General features: G+C 51.4%; 1 protein-coding gene across 1 annotated transcript in view; it reads right to left on the bottom strand.

Moving 5' to 3' along the window:
- The window catches only part of LOC135214509 (zinc finger protein 501-like), a 449070-nt gene that overhangs the window by 403593 nt on the left and 26357 nt on the right, over positions 1–19120 (bottom strand). The window lies entirely within an intron of this gene.

The following is a 19120-nucleotide window of genomic DNA, read 5'->3' as shown; positions in this document are numbered from 1 at the left end:
TGTACCTCTGTGAACCATTCTCTTCCAGGCCAATAAGGAGCGATCAATGTCATCCTCATTCCCTCCGGGGACACAAACTTTCTCATTACTTCCCCCAGCATCTTGAATGGGGGAAACACATAAGCGTCTATGCCCTTCCAATCCATGAGCATGGCATCTATGGATAGGGCTCTGGGATTGTCCCCCAACGAACAAAAGTTCTCCATCCTTCTGGATAGGAATGTTGCAAACAGGTCCACTTGAGGCTTCCCCCAAAGAGACCATAGTTGCTGGCAGACTTGTGAATGAAGGGTCCACTCTGTTGGAAGGACCTGGTTTTTCCTGCTCAACGAACCTCGTCAGGAGTCGAATCCCTCTTTCTTCTGTCCATATCAACAGATCCCTTGCTAGTTGGTAAAGGGAGAAAGAGTGTGTCCCTCCTTGTTTTTTTATATAAGCCAGAGCTGTGGTGTTGTCCGAGTTGACTTGGACCACCACGCCTCTGACTTCGTTCTCGAAAAACTGCAGTGCCAAGTGCACTGCTAAGAGTTCCTTTGCATTTATGTGCCAGGCCTTCTGTTCTTCTGTCCAACTGCCTGACACTTCCTTCGTTCGCCCTAGTGTTGCTCCCCACCCCGTGTCCGAAGCGTCTGAGAACAACACTAGGTGAGGGTTCTGAAGGGACAAGGACACTCCTTCGTTTCTTCTCAGTGGTTCTAACCACCATCGTAAGTGGTTTTTGATACTCTCTCCTATGGGAAAGGTATCCAAAAGATCTCCCTTTCTTCTGTTCCAACTCCTTCTTAGATGGAACTGCAAGGGTCTCATATTCAGCCTCCCTAGAGAGATGAACTGCTCCAGCGAGGAAAGAGTGCCCAGAAGACTGAGCCATTCCCTCGCTGAGCTTCGTTCCTTCTCTAGGAAGACCAACCAAGATTTTTTTCCAACCCTTTCGAGTTTCTTTCCTGGGATGGAAGGATACGCTGAAAACCCCAAGAATCCATCCGAATCCCCAGATAGACGATAGTCTGACTGGGGATTGTGTGAGACTTCTCGAGGTTTACGAGCAATCCGAGAGATCTGGTCAATTGAAGAGCTATCTCCAAGTCCTCCAAGCACTTTTGTTTTGTCTGCGCTCTTATAAGCCAATCGTCTAAGTAAAGAGATATCCTCACCCCCTTCAGATGTAGCCATCTTGCTACGTTCCTCATCAACGCTGTAAACACCTGAGGAGCCGTCGAGAGGCCGAAACACAAAGCCCTGAACTGATAAATCCTTCCCTGCACCATGAATCGAAGATATTTCTTCGACGAATGATGCAGGGGGACGTGAAAGTACGCATCTTGCAGGTCGAGGGAGACCATCCAATCTCCTGGACGGAGAGCAGAGAGAACCGAGTTGGATGTCTCCATGGAGAACTTTGTCTTCTCCACGAAGCGATTCAATGCACTCACGTCCAGGACCGGCCTCCACCCCCCCGAGGCTTTCGGCACCAAAAATAGGCGATTGTAAAAACCTCGGGAGTGCGGATCCTGTACTACCTCGATGGCCTCCTTCTCCAACATTTGCTGCACCAACCCAAGAAGGATCTCTCTCTTTACAGGGTCTTTGTATCTCGCTGACAGCTCCCTCGGTGTCGTCGTCAATGGAGGTCTGTTCTTGAAGGGGATGAGGTATCCTTTCCTTAGAACTTGCAGGGACCAAGAATCTGCTTTCATTGAAGCCCATGCTTCCGAGAATCCCAGAAGTCTGGCCCCTACTGGTGATTGGAGGACTGGAATCTCATTTAGCGTTCTTCTTTGGAACTCTGATGGAAGATCTTCCTCTTTTCTCTCCTCCTCTCTTCCTTGGGGCTCGGCTAAAAGTTCTACCTCGAAAGGGCTGTTGGGCAGGTCTTGGCTCCCTCTTCGAGACAGAAGCAGCTGGTCTAGGCTTCTTAGCAGAGTGTACCAGCAAATCCTGTGTTGCCTTCTCAGTAAGCGTATGGGAAATGTCCTTTACCAACTGAGAAGGAAACAGCTGTTTAGACAGAGGGGCATATAAAAGAGAAGCCCTCTGTACTGGAGAGACTGCTTTGGTAAGAAATGAACCAAAGACAGACCTCTTCTTTAATACTCCTGTCCCGAACAAGGATGCCACTTCAGCCGATCCGTCCTGCACTGCCTTATCCATACATGCCAAAACACTATGCAAGACTTCTGGTTCCAAAAACTGAGGGTCTTGCGTCTTCTTGGCCAAAGCCCCAAGGGACCAATCTAGGAAGTTAAAAACTTCCAAGACATGGAATATTCCCTTGAGGAGATGGTCCATTTCAGACATTGTCCAGCTTGTTTTGGCCGATGGAAGTGCATGTCTCCTTGCCGAATCCACCAAGGTCGAGAAGTCCGCTTCAGCAGATGAGGGAAGAGAAAGTCCTGTAGATTCTCCTGTGCTATACCAAATCCCTCTCTTTCCTGATAGCCTGGAAGGGGGACAGGTAAACACAGTCTTCCCCTGCCTCCTCCTTGGTTTTAAGCCAATTTCCGACCGACTGCAAAGCCCTCTTCATTGAAATGGTCGGTTGCATCTTCAAGAAAGAGGAAGACTTCGCAGCCTTCGTACTCGAAAATAAAGACCGAGGAGAAGGAGGGGCAGCAGGACTCAGAGACTCTCCAAATTCTTTTAACAAGAGGGCTGTTAATGTCTTATAATCTGTAAGACCTGCCCCCTTGTTTTCTTCAGAGTCCGAGACATCCTCCAATTCCGGTTGAGTTTTATTCGGAGAAGAGTGTGCGACCGGAGGACTCCTCTCTCGGGAATGTAAAGGGCTTGTAGCAACACCAACTGCAACCTGATAAGGCTTACGGCCGCCTGTGCGGCACCTTGAGTCCCTGCAGGAGAAAGCCGATGTTGTTCTTTTACCCTAAGGCCTTCCTGACAAGGACGACGGTCGCCTGTGCGACACCTTTCGTCCCTACCAGGAGAAGTCCTTAAATGTTGTTCCCTTTTTTCATGATCAATTCCTTCCCGACAGGGGCTATGATCGCCTGTGCGACACCTAGAGACCCTGTCAGGGGAAAATTGATCTTGAGAAAAATCCCAAGAGGAGCCTCCAAGTCCGCTTCAAACTCCGATAACTCATCTGAACTGTATTCTGGATTGTAAAAATCCTTGCGCCTGCCTTCAGACGCTCTAGGTGCTTTACGTCTTGTTTCAGCAGCTTTCCAGGCGGCCTTGCGCCTCCATTCGGACGCTTCAGGCTCTTCAGGCGCTTCGCGCCTCGTTTCAGGCGCCTCAGGCTCTTTAGGCGCTTTGCTTCTTCTTTCAGGCGCTTCAGGCTCTCTAGGCACTTTGCTTTTCCTTTGAGGCGCTTCAGGCTCTCCAGGCGCTCTACGTTTCCTTTCAGGCGCTCTAGGCCCTCCAGGAGTTAAATATTTCCTTTCAGCCACTTCAGGCTTTTCAGGCGCCTTGCGCCTCATTTCCATTACTTGAGGAGCTTTACGCCTCATTTCAGGCGCTCCAGGCGCTTTTCGCCTCGCCACAAGAGTTCCAGGATCTTCAGTTACTTTGCACCTCACTTCAGGCGCTTCAGGTGCTTCAGGCGCTTTGCGCCTCATTTCAGGAGTTCGTCCGATTTCGGGAGTTCCAAATTTACTCCTCGATTCGGACATCTCATGTGCTTTCCTTCTAGTAGGATTTTCAGGTATATTCCTATATATATCACCTCGCCTTGACGGCGTTTTGCGCTTGACAGTAGCCCGACGTCTGGCTGGCACCAGGCTTCTGGCAGGCGCCTCGTCCAAGCTCTCAGAGAGTTCTAAAGGACGGGATCTTTTGATCGGGAGAAATCTATCCTTCCTTCTAGGAGGATCAGATTTAAGAACTCCTACTAGCGAAGATATCTGTTTCTGCATATCCTCCAACATCTTCGTAGCTACGTCCCTCTTTCCAATTTCCGATGCAGGAGAAGGAGCTTCTGAATACACCTCCTTCCTCCTCTTTTCCGGAGGATATTCTTCCGGAAATTCTTCAGGGCTTGAGTAAAATGAAGGAGACTTCCAAGATCTCTTCGAAGGTCTCGACAATCTATCTGAACTCCATCCTTTTTTAGATGAGGAATCAGACGAAGAAAAACACTGTTTAAGGACGTCTTTCCAACGACTATCCTTGGCAGCCCGGGACGTAACTACGGGATCTGCCGAGGGGACGCCTGACCGGTGGGGATTCTCTGAAACCTCCCTGCGGCTTTCGACATTTCTTCTCCACTGGGCTTGGGAGCTTGAAAGAGGTCTAGGCCTGGGAGCGAGACAGAGCCGATCAGACGCACCCTCCACTTCACTGGGAACACTTTCACTGCACTTACCTTCCAGTTCTTTAATTTTTTGTTCCATATGCTTAAGCGAAGCTTTCAGACTCGCAATTTCAGATGTTGAGCTTGCCGAGTCCGATAATCGGGAAGGTAAAGCTGTATGGGAGGAAACAATAGGGTTAGCAATAGGCAATAGTCCGCTAACTGGCTCGTTAGAGACCGACCTACTTACACTTTTGGAAGAGGCTTTTCTAGCCCTATCTCTCTCCAACTTTCTTAGGTAGGAATCAAGCAACTTCCATTCCTCCTCATTCAAATCCTTGCACTCATCACATGTATTCAATTGCGAGCATACATTCCCTCTACAATTTTTACAAGTGGTGTGAGGATCCACCGAAGCTTTCGGTAGTCTCACAAAACAATTCTCATTCACACACACTCTGAACGAAATCGGACCACGTCAGACATTATGAGAAATTCCAAATCCAAATCCAAAAAAACAGTCACAATAGCGTATGCCAAACCAAAGATCCAATACGTCACCAAATAGCAGTCCAAAAGATCAACGGCGTAATGAAATTCGAAAATCAAGTCAGGAGGAACTAGCAAACGATGTTACTAGTACCGCGACAGAGAAAAATCTGGCTTAAAACGGTAATAGTTCCTATTCCTGCCACCCAGCGGCAGGCGGCGGGATCACCTGACCTACCTGTAGTGTGTGCCGCGAAATTTGAATTTCTGTCGGGGACGACGGAGTCTATAGCTAAGTATATATCTGACAGGGAAGTTGAATGTATGAAAATAATGTTTTCCTGAGAAGGGTTATACATGAGCATGAGTCATTATCAGTATCTGAAGCCAACCTGAGTACATCGTTTAAAAACCAGGAGACAGTGTGAGGACGGTCCACCGGTCTCAGGAGAGCACATGCTCGAGGGATAGACGAGAAGTACGAATCTGTCAAAATCAAAGTCGTAGTAATGTACTAGCTGCTAGGCCTTTTTCGAAAAGAGTTCTAAAAAATGAAATTGTCAGATTCATAGTCATCTTTTGGACATTTGATTCTTTTAGAAAGATGGCTAACTTCCTTACTGCTGAATCATACTGCCTGAGTGTTGATTCTCTTTTGTCTGACTCTACAAACAGGATGTTTAGTGGGTCAACACTAGCACCCTTCTGCGCCACAAACTTCATGAAGTCATAAAGTTAGGGCACTCAGAATTCTTGAGGAAGCTGACACAGTCCGAGTTTGTACTATTTGAGTCAGTTTTGGGCTGGGAATCCGTCTGGGACGGAGATTCAATTCTAGTAGAAGAGGGAACCAATTGCTCTTCGGCAGTTGGGTGCTACCAATGCTACCTGTCCCTCTGAAAGATCTGAGTTTGTGCAGAACTCTTATCAAGAGGTTTATTGGCGGAAATATGTAAATCTTCCGCCAATTGTTCCAGTCTATGGATATCGCATCTGTGGCGTGAGCTAGAGGATCCAGATTGGGAGCCACATAACACGGAAGTTTGCGATTGGACTCCGTGGCGAACAGGTCTACCTGAAGGCCCGGGATTTGTTGGCAAATCCAATGGAGTGATTTTGTGTCCAAGGACAACTCCGACTCCAGCGGAGTTGTTCTGGATAGTGAGTCTGCAATGACATTCCGTATCCTGCCAGGTGAGTAGCTGACAGGTGCCAATGATTTTTCGTTTGCCAAGGAAAATATCGCAATCATTACATGATTTATTTGCTCGACTTGGAGCCGCCTCTGTTTATGCAGTGAAACTATCACTGCGCTGTCCGAGACTAGTCTGATATGAATGTTCCTGGCCGGACGGGAGCTAGTCGTTTCAAGGTCAGAAAAATGGCCATTGCCTCTAGGACGTTGATGTGGAACTGGCGGAATGTTTCCGACCACGTTCCTTGAACCTTCTTGTACTGGGAGTAGCCCCCGCCCCCCCAACCGCTCAGAGAGGCGTCCGTGTGGACTATCAGAGACGGCGGGAAATTGTAGTGGTGCTGATTTGGAGAGACCTCCGGACTTCCGTCCATGGACGGAGTCTTTTCTTTAATATCGGCGGAATCAAAGAGATCTTGTCTCTGAACTTGTTGGCTCTTTTCCGCCAAACCCGATTGATATCCTTCAATCTGGTTTTCAGCAGAACATCTGTTATTGAGGCAAACTGGAGAGAACCTAGAATTCTCTCTTGGGTACGACGAGAAGCCCGTTTGTTCTTGAGGAATTGTCTCGTGGCTTTCGCTATTTCTCTGTACTTCTTTGACAGGAGAGATAGTTTGTGTGTGGTTAGGTCCCATTGAATTCCCAACCACTGAAAGCGAGACGCCATAATAAGACGGGACTTTTCCTTGTTTATCTGGAAACCCAGGTATTCTAGGAATTCTATTACTTTGGCTGTTGCCCTGCAACACTCCTCGTCGTTGGTTGCCCAAATGAGCCAGTCGTCTAGGTAGGCTACTAACATTACCCCTTGAGCTCATAGCTTTTGAACCACTGTCTCTCCTAGTTTGGTGAATATTCTGGGTGCTATGTTGAGCCCGAATGGCATGACTGAATGAGTAAGCTTGTTTTCCTAGTTTGAAGCCTAGGTATGGAGAGAAGTTTCTTGCTATCAGTACATGATAGTAAGCGTCTGTAAGATCGACAGAGGTGGTGACAACCCCACGGGGAAGTAAGATCCGCACCTGCGAGACGGTCAGCATGCGGAACTTGTCGCATTGAATGTATGAGTTGAGACGGGACAGGTCCAGAATCACTCTTCGTTTGTCCGAGTCCTTCTTTGGTACACTGAACAGTCGTCCTTGAAATTTCAGGTGACTGACTTTCTTTACTGCCTTCTTTTGGAGAAGGTCTTTGGCATATTCTAGGTCTGTCGTTGGAATCTGGTGAAAACTGACTGGTGGAGGAGGCACTTTCTTCCATTTACACCCCAGACCTTTCGATACAATACTGTGGGCCCACGGACTGAAGGTCCAATGGTCCCGGGAGAGGTACAGTCTCCCGCCCACCTGCAGCACCTCATTGACTGGTTGAGGCCTTACTTCCCCTGCCTCCTCTGAAGCTTCTGCCTCTAGAGCCACCTTTCTGTCTGAAGGCACCTCTGGCTCTGCTACTCCTTGCGTGCTGTTAAAGCCTCGAAACGCCCCTTGTGATTCAAAGGAGGCGTTGAAAGCTGGGGAAGTTACAAGGGCAGCCGAATTCGAAGGGTGTCGAGTCGGTTGATTCAGCAGCAGAACGAACTGTTGTTGTGGCTGCGCCTTAGATGTTGAAGGCTTGTTGATCTGGGAGACAGGGACTGCTTGTACTACTGTCTGAAACTGAGAGGTCTGGAAAGGCTGATACTTCCTAAGCCTTTTCCTACCTTTCGATTGTGGTCCAGGGGTCTCAAACTTCCTCTTGAAGGGAAGTCCCCAACGGACACGAAGGTTCTGGTTAGCTCTAGCCGCCTCGCTGAGGACGCTGTTAACCATGTCCTCAGGAAAGAGGTTGGCACCCCAGATCGGCGCCTTTATGAGGCTAAGGCCCCACCGAATCCGTCGCGTCGCGTGCGTCTAACACAGCTATGCGTTTTGTGCGTTTCGATCAACTGTTATAGTTTCAAACATGAGTGGCCCCACACGGCGCATGAGCGTGCGTGGCGTCAGGTGCGTTACCGGACTAGACGCACAAGGAACAAAACATTTTGTTTTTAGCCGCACGTGGACGTGCGTCTCCGAGCTGGGGTCCGCATGAAGGAAGAAATTGTGGTAGACCTACAACACCTGCATTTGAACCACCGGCCCAACTTTGAGTTATAATCAAATGTGATGATTTGTGGTTATGATAAAGGATTAAAGAATTTTTTTATTATATTCTAATGGATACATTTATGTAAATATCTTTGTTTCAGAAGTTCCTGTATCAAAGTGTTCAGTTCACACACAATTCTACGTATCTTAATTTTTGTATCAAATAAATAAAGTGCAACTTTAATTTCGAAATCAGTAATCCTTCCCTCAGTTACTACAAGTTTCTTACGTCGATATGGATCTTCTGTAATTGGTATCAAATTTTGATATTCGAGATATAATGCCCTCGTGAATTAAGTCAGGTTTTTGGCGGCATCCGACAATATTGAAAAAAAAATCTTGTCTGGACGCTATCGTAACTTATGAAAGAGTTTTGCATATTCTCCACTCTTTCCTCATCTAAAGTTATGTCATAAGTCCAGATTTTCCTACTGTTCAATGCCTCTAATTAGGTTGACAGCACCGAGTCAGAGGAAAAACCTCGCGCTCTCCCTTCATAATGGCAAGTACTGCTGAAGTTTGAATTATCCGTCTTATAACTGTCACTCGTGTGTCTGGTTGGGCCACACGCGCAGAAGACGGAGACGCTTGTAGACGGATAGCCGTGTTGGACGCACGCAACGCGCCGCAATGGATTCGGTGGGGCCTTAGCCTGAGCCTGTTCAGCTCATGCCTGATGGAAGCATTAGCAAAGACATGCGTCCTGCAGGCTCGTCTAGCCACTATAAAGTCATATAGGTCCGACTGGAAGGTCTGCAATAGCGCCTTTGTCAGGGCCCGGAACAGAGATTCATCTGTAAAGACTGTAGCCGTCAACTCTACAGTTGTGACTGCGTTAATTGACCTGCTCTGCCTGCATCTAGCTTCGAATTCCGCCTTAATCATGGAGTCCGGAATTCTAGGCAAACGTTCACTGAATTGTGCCGAGGCACACTCCAGGTCGAGTTGCACACCGTGAACGTTGCTGGAGCACCAGCCCCACCCACACTCTAGGTCTCCGGGAAAGAGCAAATGAGGTAGCCTTCGTCTCTTTCAGCTGAGGCAAAGGCTTGTCCTCCATTCCGGCTTGCAGTGTCAATTCTGCAATCTTTGACATGCACGGGGTTTGGAACGTCCTCCGGCGCTACAAACATGGTATAGCATCCTCTTTGGGGCGTCAACTTGATGTTGACACACTCCCATTCTGTGAGGGTGCGGACCCAGGCCGACTGAGCCTGATCCCTAGGGTAGATGACCGTCTCCTTCGGGACCTTGTCTACCCTGACCAGCGCTTCCTCAGCTAGTCTAGCGTAGCCCGAGAAGGGGAATTGTAGGCCCGCCGGAAAGAACTCATATTCTTCCACAAATATACTACGTATATTACCCTCGCGACATGATTCTTTTAACAGGTAATATACGTAGTATATTTGTAGGTTCTGTACCACGACCTCCATCCTAAATTCTTTTCCCCTCAAGGAATGAGAATAAGGATTGGAGATCGACCGCCTTCGTTCTCTAGTCAAGAGAGTGAAGGAGAAGTCTTTCCCAAAGGAAAGCTTCAATGGTGAACAGAATACCGAAGACGATAGTTCAAGCCAAACTGGAAGTTCCCGTCCGTTCTTCTCTATTCCAGGTTAATCGCCTACTGTGAGATACTCTTCTTTCAGCAGCAGTCTTCTTCCAAATGCTAGAAATTACAGGAATTCGAGCATAAGCGAGGTTCCCGATTATCGTGTAACAATTATCGGGGATTCTCGCTCACTTTGGACCGTGGTCTCGCCTAAGTGTTTGGAGATCGTAAAAAACTCGAATACTCTGAGTGCGCTAGAAATTTCGTAGAATTCTAAGCACTCTGCGAAACCCCCCACCCGAATTCGTCAAACGATATCGGCTGGTGGGGTCCTCTCGATTCCCGTAGAAATCGAGAAAGGGGCAGGATCCCTCCTCAATGACCGGGGCTTACGTCAGGTAGGACCCGAAGGTCCCCCCGGTAGCGCAGCCCCTAATGTGGGATCTTACAGAGAAATCTCTGTAGGATCCCTCCCCTTTCCCTCGTAGCCGTAAGGAGAGAGGGAATGGGGGAGGAATTGGATACTGGCTCGCCTTCCCAGCGGAACTAGCAGTTGGAGAAGAAAAGAAAAGGAGCAGCAGCCCTCAGAGGCTGGGAAAACGTATCGTCAGGAGAAAACGTTTTCCCGAGGAGGGTTACGAACTCATACTGTAGGTAAGGGTCTGCCGCCACTGTGAACGTCGTCTGGGTGGGGCTGATCGACACCTGACAGGAGAGAGCCGATACCGTCCTCCGACTCATTCCAGTCCTCGTCGAGGTCGAAACCTCTCAGGAGGACCGAAGGGGTATTCAAATACGGTGTCCGAAGACACGTAGAAACGCCTCTGTCGCAGTAGAGGAGGTGAAGTAGCTTGTTCGACCGGCCAGAACTGAGAGAGCCTTCTTGTCAGGAGACGAGAGACTACCTGGTTCAACACAGTCGGCAAGTTCCGATCGCGGCAGACCCACCGTCGATTTGGGTTCCCTCTCGGGCCCCAAAACGACTCGAGCCGAGACGTGGCTTGCTGGTGGGAGCGGCGATCCTTCCCCGAGGTCGTTGTGCTGACGAATCAGCGCCATAACCTCGGCAAAGTTCCTCTGGATCTCGGAAGTCACAGCATCTTGCAGAGTAGGACCGTTAAGCCCTTCGAACAAGAGCATATTCCGAGAACCATCCTCCTAAGAAGGGGGAACAGCGACAGCCCTCTCGAGGTCTTCTCCATCCACTTGCGCATACGTCCTGGCCAGTCCAAGAAACCGTGCCTGCACGTAGGGCGTCGTGGTGGGATCATGAGGGGCGCACCCCTCACGATCACTCCTCAATACATCGCTCCTCCAGTGTAACCCGAGGAGGTTGAAGGTACGGGAGAGGCAGACCTGACGCTACCCCTCCTCGCTCGCTGGCAGAACCAGCAGGCTTGGAGGGCTGCAGGCGATTGTCAACCCGCGGTGGCGATCGAGCTGCAGGCCTGGTCGAACCGTCTCGCTGTGGAGAACGGCTGGACTGAGCACAGCGGCCCCGATCTCGAGTGTCAGAAGAGCTGGTGCTGGTTGCCGTACCCGATCGCTCTCTGTGAGAGCGACGGTCAGGCGACCTGCAGGCTCCACTGTCACAGTGAGACCGGTGCTTGTCCTCACGGCACGTCACGTCGCTGGTTCCAGCCGTGGCTGGCACCGGCGAACGGGGGGACCTCTTCCCAGCCTCAGCCCGTGGCCGGTCGTGGACCGTCACGTCATCCCGGGTAGGCAGCTGGTCGCCTCGAGAGCGAGAGCTGTCTGGTGAGAGTCGCGTGAGCGGCTGTCACCAGTCTTCCGCTCCGTGCCGTGAACCTGACGCTGAGCGGGCTCAGAGGTCTGGTTCCTGGCTGCACGGTCGCTGGTAGGCGACCGTACACTTGGTACCTCCCGCGAACGAGAGGCCGAGACGGACCCTGATGCAGTGGCAGAACCACTGACACCAGGCGAGGAAGTACCGGTGTTAGGCGGTACCCCTCTGGTCCCCGTAGTCTTCTTCCTTGCGGAAGAAGAGACGGGCCCCGCTCCCGAAGGAGCAGGAGGACCAGCGGAAGGAACCCTCCCGTCCCACCGAGGTGAGACGGGTCCCGAGAAGCTCCCGAGGGAGACTTCTTAGGAGGGAGGAGGCAACCTTCTTCTTCCTCGGCTGTGAAGCCTTAGAAGTCGAAGGGGAAGAGGCGGCAGCCGACGACGATGAAGAAGATGAAGGCGACGTTCCTCCTCTTCTTCGTCAGCTTCCTCAGGACAGACGTAAGATCTGCCATCCAGGGCGGAGCCGGGGCTGCTGTAGCCGAAGCCACAGGGCCCGGACGCACCTGTACAGACAGACCAAAGTCTGGGGTAGTACCACCACGAACAGGGACGACGTCAGCAGGTATGGGCATCTCAGGAACAGCAGGCACAGCCAGCACAGCAACGGCAGGGACAGCCAGCGCAGCAACTGCATGGACAGTCAGTACAGAATCGGCAGGTACGGCAGGCAGCACCGGAAACACAGGAGGTGGAGCAGCAGCCAGCAACATCCTGGTACCAGCGGCAGGTCCAGGGGCGAGTACTAGGGCAGCGGAAGTGTGGTCGCGGCAGCGCGGCAACACGAGCGGCGGCGGCACGCCCCCCTCTCGGTACGGCGAACGGCACTTCACAGCGGCTTTAGGCAAGACTGTTACCACGTGAGGCGAGTACACCAGGTGAGGAGGGACGTCGTCACCTGGAGTCGATATCGTTGTCGTGATCGTGATCACCACTCCATGGGTGACCGCAGCAGGCCCAGACATAGAACCGCCGCCCCTGGACACTAGGCACGCCCTGCAAATCGAAGGACGCCCATACCTCACCAAGGTCCACCCTCGTGGCAATAGCACCTGCGGAAATCAAAACAGTAGTAATGATTAGGGGGGGTGGGGGGGAAGTCCCCTCGCGCGGGGGGGTGAGCCCCACACCGAACGAGCGGAAGACCCCGAATACAAGTGTACATCGGGCACCGAGCGCCCTCCCCCGCTCTCGACGGATCGGGCGAGGAGAAGAACCCAGATAACCTCCCCCCCGAAGGGGAAGGGCCATCTAGTGGGCAGCTGAGCGGGGGGGGGGGGGGGGGGAATTCTCGTTCCCCACCCCCGCACAGCACCCATGTACCCAACAATAATAATAAGAGCCCGAGAGCAATCGTGCCCTCGGCACCGAATGCAAGGGCATAAGGATCAATTCCCTGACTGAGCGGAACTTGAACCAAAATAAATATTGATGCAATCAATAATAAAAGGAATAACATGAAAAAGAATCTTGCATTACGATTCACTTCACAATGAATAAGGGCTCGGAGCGAGCGCATTTGCGCCCTCGGTACCGCGCGCAACGGTAAAAAGATCCATTCCGATTATGAACGGAAACCTTGATCCATAATGAATTGATGCAATCAAAATATATATGAAAAATGAAAAAGAATACTGCGCTTGCGATTTCACTTCATACAAAATAAAAAGGGGAAGGATCAATTCCCGGGAAATAGCGGAAACATTGATCCAAGTAAATAATGCAATCTCAATAAAATATGAAAATGAAAAAGAACTGCACTTGCGATTTCACTTCATTCAAATAAAAAGGGGAAAGGATCAATTTCCGGGTAAGAGCGGAAACTGATCCAAAATGAGTATTGCTACAATCAAAATAAATATATGAAAATTAAAAAGAATACTGTACATGCGATTCCACTTCCATACAGAATAAGTTTTCGTGCCGAGCGCATTCGCTTGGCAACGAGCATACAGGTCAAAAAAATATAAATGAAAAGGGCACTTACTTACGATTTTCATCTACACATTTCCAACCAAAATATAAGCTCGGAGCGAGCGCTCTCCCGCCCTCGGCACCGAGCATACACAATACGAGGATCATTTCTGGGAAAAATGAATTCCCGCACTTACGCCCTTCAGTCCCGGCACTCGGGTAATCGGAGGGCGTGGAGAAACCAAGATCCTTTAATTCACAATTGAATTCAATGGAAATAAATATGAAATGATTGTACTTACAATTCAGTTTCACTAGATAAATAGAAAAAGAAAAACACAACCATGCGAAAGCAACGACGATGAAGCGGGCAGAGAGCGATGATACACGTCTACACGCCAGCAGGCCGAAAGCAAAAGTGATTTGTTTACCTCCCAGTCGCGCGCGCGCGCCTGTCGGACAAGCAGTTAACTACCGAACCCCTTGTTCAAAAGCTTACGACCTATCCAACTGCCACTAGTACCTTCCTATTGTAAAAGGACCGAAGGTTTGTATGCCGTGTCGGAACAATGATGCAATTAAATAATAAATGAAAATGAAAAAGAATACTGCAATTGCGATTCCACTTTCATTGCAATCTATTATACAAAATAAGAGGCTCGTGCCGAGCGCCTTCACGCTCTCGGCAATGAACGCACAGGGCAAAATGACAATTTGTCGAAAATTGCATTTTTCCTAACTATACAAACCTGAGGTCCTTTAACAATAGGAGAAGTAGCTAGCGGCAGCTGGAACGTAGTAAGCTTCGAACAAGGGAGAACGGTAGTTAACTGCTTGTCCGGGTAAAACACTTTTGCTTTTGGCCCATGCAAAATACGCAGAGTGAGGGGTGGCATGAGGTGGGACTATATGTAAAGGACCTCAGGTTTGTATAGTTAGGAAAAATGCAATTTTCGACAAATTGTCATTTGTTCCGATACGTAATACAAACCCTCGGTCCTTTAACAATAGGAAGACTCACTTCTTGGTGGGAGGAATCTGAGTCTTTAGATGAACAGACTGGTGTTCGTCCAACCCTGGAATGCCTCCCTGGTCGTAAGAGCGAGGGAGGGATCCAAGCCTCTGTCCAATTGATCGGGGTGTGCACCGCAGGATCAATGGTCAGACCTCTGGGCCGAGTACTAAGAGAGAGGCAAGCGTATCTCTTCATACCAGCAGTGTAAGAACTTGTTCCTGTACAGGAGCAAATATAAAGTCATGGGTTTGTCTCTTGTAGGCATCCACTTCCCCCCCCCCCCCCCCCCCTTGTAGGAGGAAGTTGGCTGGATATATGCTCCTATCCCTAATGAAAGGGATAGGTTGGAGCTCGGTCGAGTAGCTTACCTGCATCAAATTCCTTTCCAGCATGGTGACGACCGTGTCCCTCTGCCCACAGGTAGAGGTAGAGAAAGATGGTGAAGAGAAGCCAGTCACACTCTCATTCGCACATTCATTCTCCCAGTCATACCAGGAATCGATGCTGTTCTGCCTGCTCGGGTGCTGGGTAAGCTTACACAACGTGTTGAGCAGCCACCACAGGTCCCAAGGAAAAGTATCCAAGGACTTGTGGGCAATATCCCGAAGGTAGAAGGACGTGAAGGTAGTCTGGTTGGCCCAGACACCTGCCTTCAGGACCTGCGCCACGGAGAAGTTCTTACGGAACGCCAAGGAGGGTCCAATACCTCTGACTTCGTGGGCTCTCGGACGGAGCGTACGGATGTCGTCACTACCATCAGCCTCGTACGCTCTCCTGATCACCTCACGCAGCCAGAAAGAAAGCGTGTTCTTGGATACTTCTTTCTTGGTAACCCCAGTGCTAACGAAGAGGCGTCGACACTCAGGCCTGAGGTGTCGAGTTCTCTTCAGATAGCGCTGTAGCGCCCTCACAGGACAAAGCAGCATCTCATCCGCATCGTTATCGGTGAAGTCCATTAGGGAGGGGATTGTGAAAGACTCGAACCTGTCGTCAGGGATCGACGGATTCTGAGTCTTAGCTACGAAGTTCGGGACGAAATCGAGCGTCACAGATCCCCATCCCCTGGTGTGTTTAACATTGAAGGAAAGACCATGAAGTTCCCCTACTCTCTTCGCCGATGCCAGGGCCAGCAAGAAGAGGGTCTTGAGGGTCAGATCCCTGTCTGATGACTCTCGTGGTGGCTCGAAGGGTCTTCGAGTCAAACTCCTAAGGACGAGAGTCACATCCCACTCAGGGTGGGGGCCTGAGTTCCCTGGGTGGGGCAAGACCTTTTTCGAAGCTCCTCATAAGCAAGGAAATCTCGAACAAATTCGAGATATCCAGTCCCCTCATGTTTTTAGGAAACAAGGGCCAGGGCAGCTCTGTATCCTTTGACTGTGGGTACTGAGAGGAGCTTCTCTCGGCGAAGAAACACGAGGAAATCCGCTACCTGCTGAAGAGTGGCTCTGAGAGGAGATAGACCCCGTCTACAACACCAACCACAGAAGACGGCCCACTTCCCCTGGTACACAGCTGCAGAGGACTGTCTGACGTGTCCAGCCATCTCTGTTGCTGCGCTACGAGAAAAGCCTCTCGTTCGCAAGAGATGGTGGATAACAGCCAGCCGTGAAGTTGTAGGGACTGGACTGCTTGGTGGTACCGTTCTACGTGCGGCTGGGCTAGAAGGTTGTGCCAGTGGGGCATCTCTCTCGGTGCTTCCGCAAGCAGAGCCAGCAGGTCCGGATACCAAACGGCCTGAGGTCGTTTGGGAGCCACCAGGATCATCCTGAGATTCGGAGTGGCCAGCGCTCGGCTGATCACTTTCCGAATCAGACAGAAGGGAGGAAAGGCGTAGACGAAGAGGTTGTCCCAGGGGTGTTGAAGAGCGTCCTCTGCAGCTGCCCATGGGTCCGGCACGGCTGAAAAGAAAACCTGAAGTTTTCTGTTGTGCCGGGTGGCGAACAGATCCACGACTGGTCGCCCCCACAGGTTGAAGAGCCTTTCCGCCACATCTGGGTGTAGAGACCACTGGTTCGGTTCCTCACCTGATCCCGACGGCTGAGCTTGTCTGCTACTACATTCCTCTTGCCTGGAATGTAGCGTGCTGACAGCTCTATTGAGTGAGCCGTGGCCCACTCGTGCACCTGCACGGTCAACTGGTGTAGCGGGAGAGACACTAGGCCCCCCTGCTTGTTGACGTATGCCACTACTGTGGTGTTGTCGCACATCAACACCACTGAGTGTCCCACCAAGCGGTCCTGGAATTCTTGGAGAGCGTAGAACGCCGCCTTGAGTTCCAGGACATTGATGTGAAGATGCTTGCCGTGATGGTCCCACACACCTGCAGCCAGCAATTCCTCCAGGTGTGCGCCCCATCCCTCGGTCGATGCGGAGAACAGCAACATCTCCGGGGGGGAGTGCGGATGGGCACTCCTCTTAAAGAGGTTCCTGTCGTCGAGCCACCAGGCTAGGTCCTGCCTCACCTTCTCCGTGAGAGCCACGGGGAAGTAAGGTGGATCCTTTGCCTGAGACCAACTCTCCCTTAGTCTCCACTGGAGAGACCGCAGGTGAAGACGCCCGTGAGGGACTAACTTCTCGAGTGACGACAGGTGGCTGATCACGACTTGCCATTGCTGAGCTGCCTGTTCCTGCCGAGACAGGAACTGGCCGGCTGCCTCCCTGAATTTGCTGATCCGCAAGTCTGCGGGAAAGACTTGCCCTGCTACTGTGTCGATCAGCATACCCAGGTACTTCATCTTCTGCTTGGGTTCGAGATCGGACTTCTCGTAGTTTATCACGATCCCCAGATCGCGACAAAACTTGAGGAGTCGATCTCTGTCCTGCAGCAACTGCGAGCGGGAGCTCGCCAGGACCAGCCAATCGTTGAGATACCTCAGAAGACGTATCCCGTGCGAATGGGCCCAAGCAGACACCAGAGTGAACACTCGCGTGAACACCTGTGGGGCGGTTGACAGACCGAAGCAAAGTGCCCTGAATTGGTACACCGTCCCGTCGAAGATGAAGCGGAGGTACTTTCTGGAGGACTGATGGATGGGTATTTGAAAATACGCGTCCTTCAGGTCCACTGAAAGCATGAAATCGTTCCCCCTGATGGAGTCGAGCACGGATCGTGCCGTCTCCATCGTGAACCGAGTCTGGCGAATGAAACGGTTCAGGGGAGAGAGATCTATCACTGGTCGCCAGCCCCCCGTTGCCTTCTCCACCAGGAAAAGGCGGCTGTAAAAGCCCGGTGACTGATCCTCTACGATTTCCACAGCTCGTTTGGTCAGCATGGTCTTGATCTCCTGTCGAAGAGCGTTGTCCTTTGATGAACCCCGGACATAGGTTTGTAGATGGACCGGGTTGGAGATGAGGGGTGGCCGAGATTCGAAGGGTAGTAGATATCCCTCCCAAAGGACGTCTACTATCCAGGTCTCGGCACCGTAGCGCTGCCAAGTTGCCCAATGGCTCGCCAGGCACCCCCCCACTTCCGGCAGCAGGTGAGGGGGAACGCCGTCCCTAGCGTTTCCCACCTCGCTTCGACTTTCTTCCCCACCACCTCCTCGGGGAAAGGAGGTAAGGGAGGAGGGTTGGTTTCGGCCTCCCTTAGCAGAAGTCGAAGCAACAGGAGTCTTCACACGGGGCTTAGACGGGGCAACCGTCTTAGCAGCCGAGGAAGCGCTAGCTAAACTCTTAGGCTTAGCCGCAGTAGCTCGAGATTGCCCAGAAACCTTCGAGACTGCCTGGTGAACCAGGCGGTCACTGTCATCAGTGCGCCGCCTCTCCACCGCAGCGTCCACCATCTCTCCAGGAAAGAGAGAGGAGGAACTCCTAATAGGTCCGTTACGAAGACCGAGTGCCGCCTCACGCCCAGCCCCCCTTGGTGGCACTCGGGTAATAAGGATTGCGTCCCTACGACGAAGAACCAAGTTGGCCCACAGGTTAGCAGTCTGATGGGCGAGGTAAGAGATGGCCCTACCTCCAGACTGGCACAGTCTCCTAAAAGCCGGGTCGTCTTCGAGAGCAGAACTCCCAGAGCCGGCCGCGACTTTGGATACTGTGAGGGACCACAGATCCAACCAAGAGACTGCCTGGAATGCTGCCATAGCGGTAGATTCCAGGGCGAGTGCCTCCTGCTGCGAGAACCAGAGGTTCTCCGACAGGAGCTGCTGCAGGGACACACCTGGAGTTAGCCTAGCTAACTCCGGGTTAACCTGTTTAGGCGGTATCGGATCTTCCGATGGCACGTAAAAACGCCTCTGACGCTGTAGAGGAGGTGGAAGTAGCTTGGAAGACCGACCGGACTTCAGCAAGTCCTCTCACCCTGAGATGAGATTCTCCACTTGGTCCAGAACTGAGTCAGCCAGCTCTGATCGCGGCAGACCCACCGTCATCTTGGGTTCCCTCTTCGGGCCCCAAAATGACTCGAGCCGGGACGTGGGCTCAGAAGGTGGTAGCGGCGATCCTTCCCCAAGGTCGTTGTGCTGACGAATCAGCGCAATGACCTCAGCAAAGTTCCTCTGAATCTCGGGAGTAACCGCGTCTTGAGGAGTAGAACTGTCCAGTCCCTCCAACAAGAACAGATCCTTCAGAAGGAGGAACAGCGACAGACCCCTCACGGTCGCCTCCAGCTACTTGGGCGTATGTCCTGGCTGGTCCTAAAACCGTGCCTGGTGCATACGGCGTCGCAGCGGGATCGCGAGAGGCGCACCCCTCACGATCACTCCTGGATACCTCGCTCTTCCCGGCGTATCCCGAGGAAGTTGAAGGTACCGGAGAGGCTGACCTGACGCTCCCT

The sequence above is a fragment of the Macrobrachium nipponense genome, chromosome 45 (assembly GCF_015104395.2).
Source record: "Macrobrachium nipponense isolate FS-2020 chromosome 45, ASM1510439v2, whole genome shotgun sequence".
Classification (NCBI taxonomy): domain Eukaryota; kingdom Metazoa; phylum Arthropoda; class Malacostraca; order Decapoda; family Palaemonidae; genus Macrobrachium; species Macrobrachium nipponense.
The sequence above is the reverse complement of the archived record's forward strand: the minus strand, read 5'-3'. Positions and strand labels throughout refer to the sequence as shown.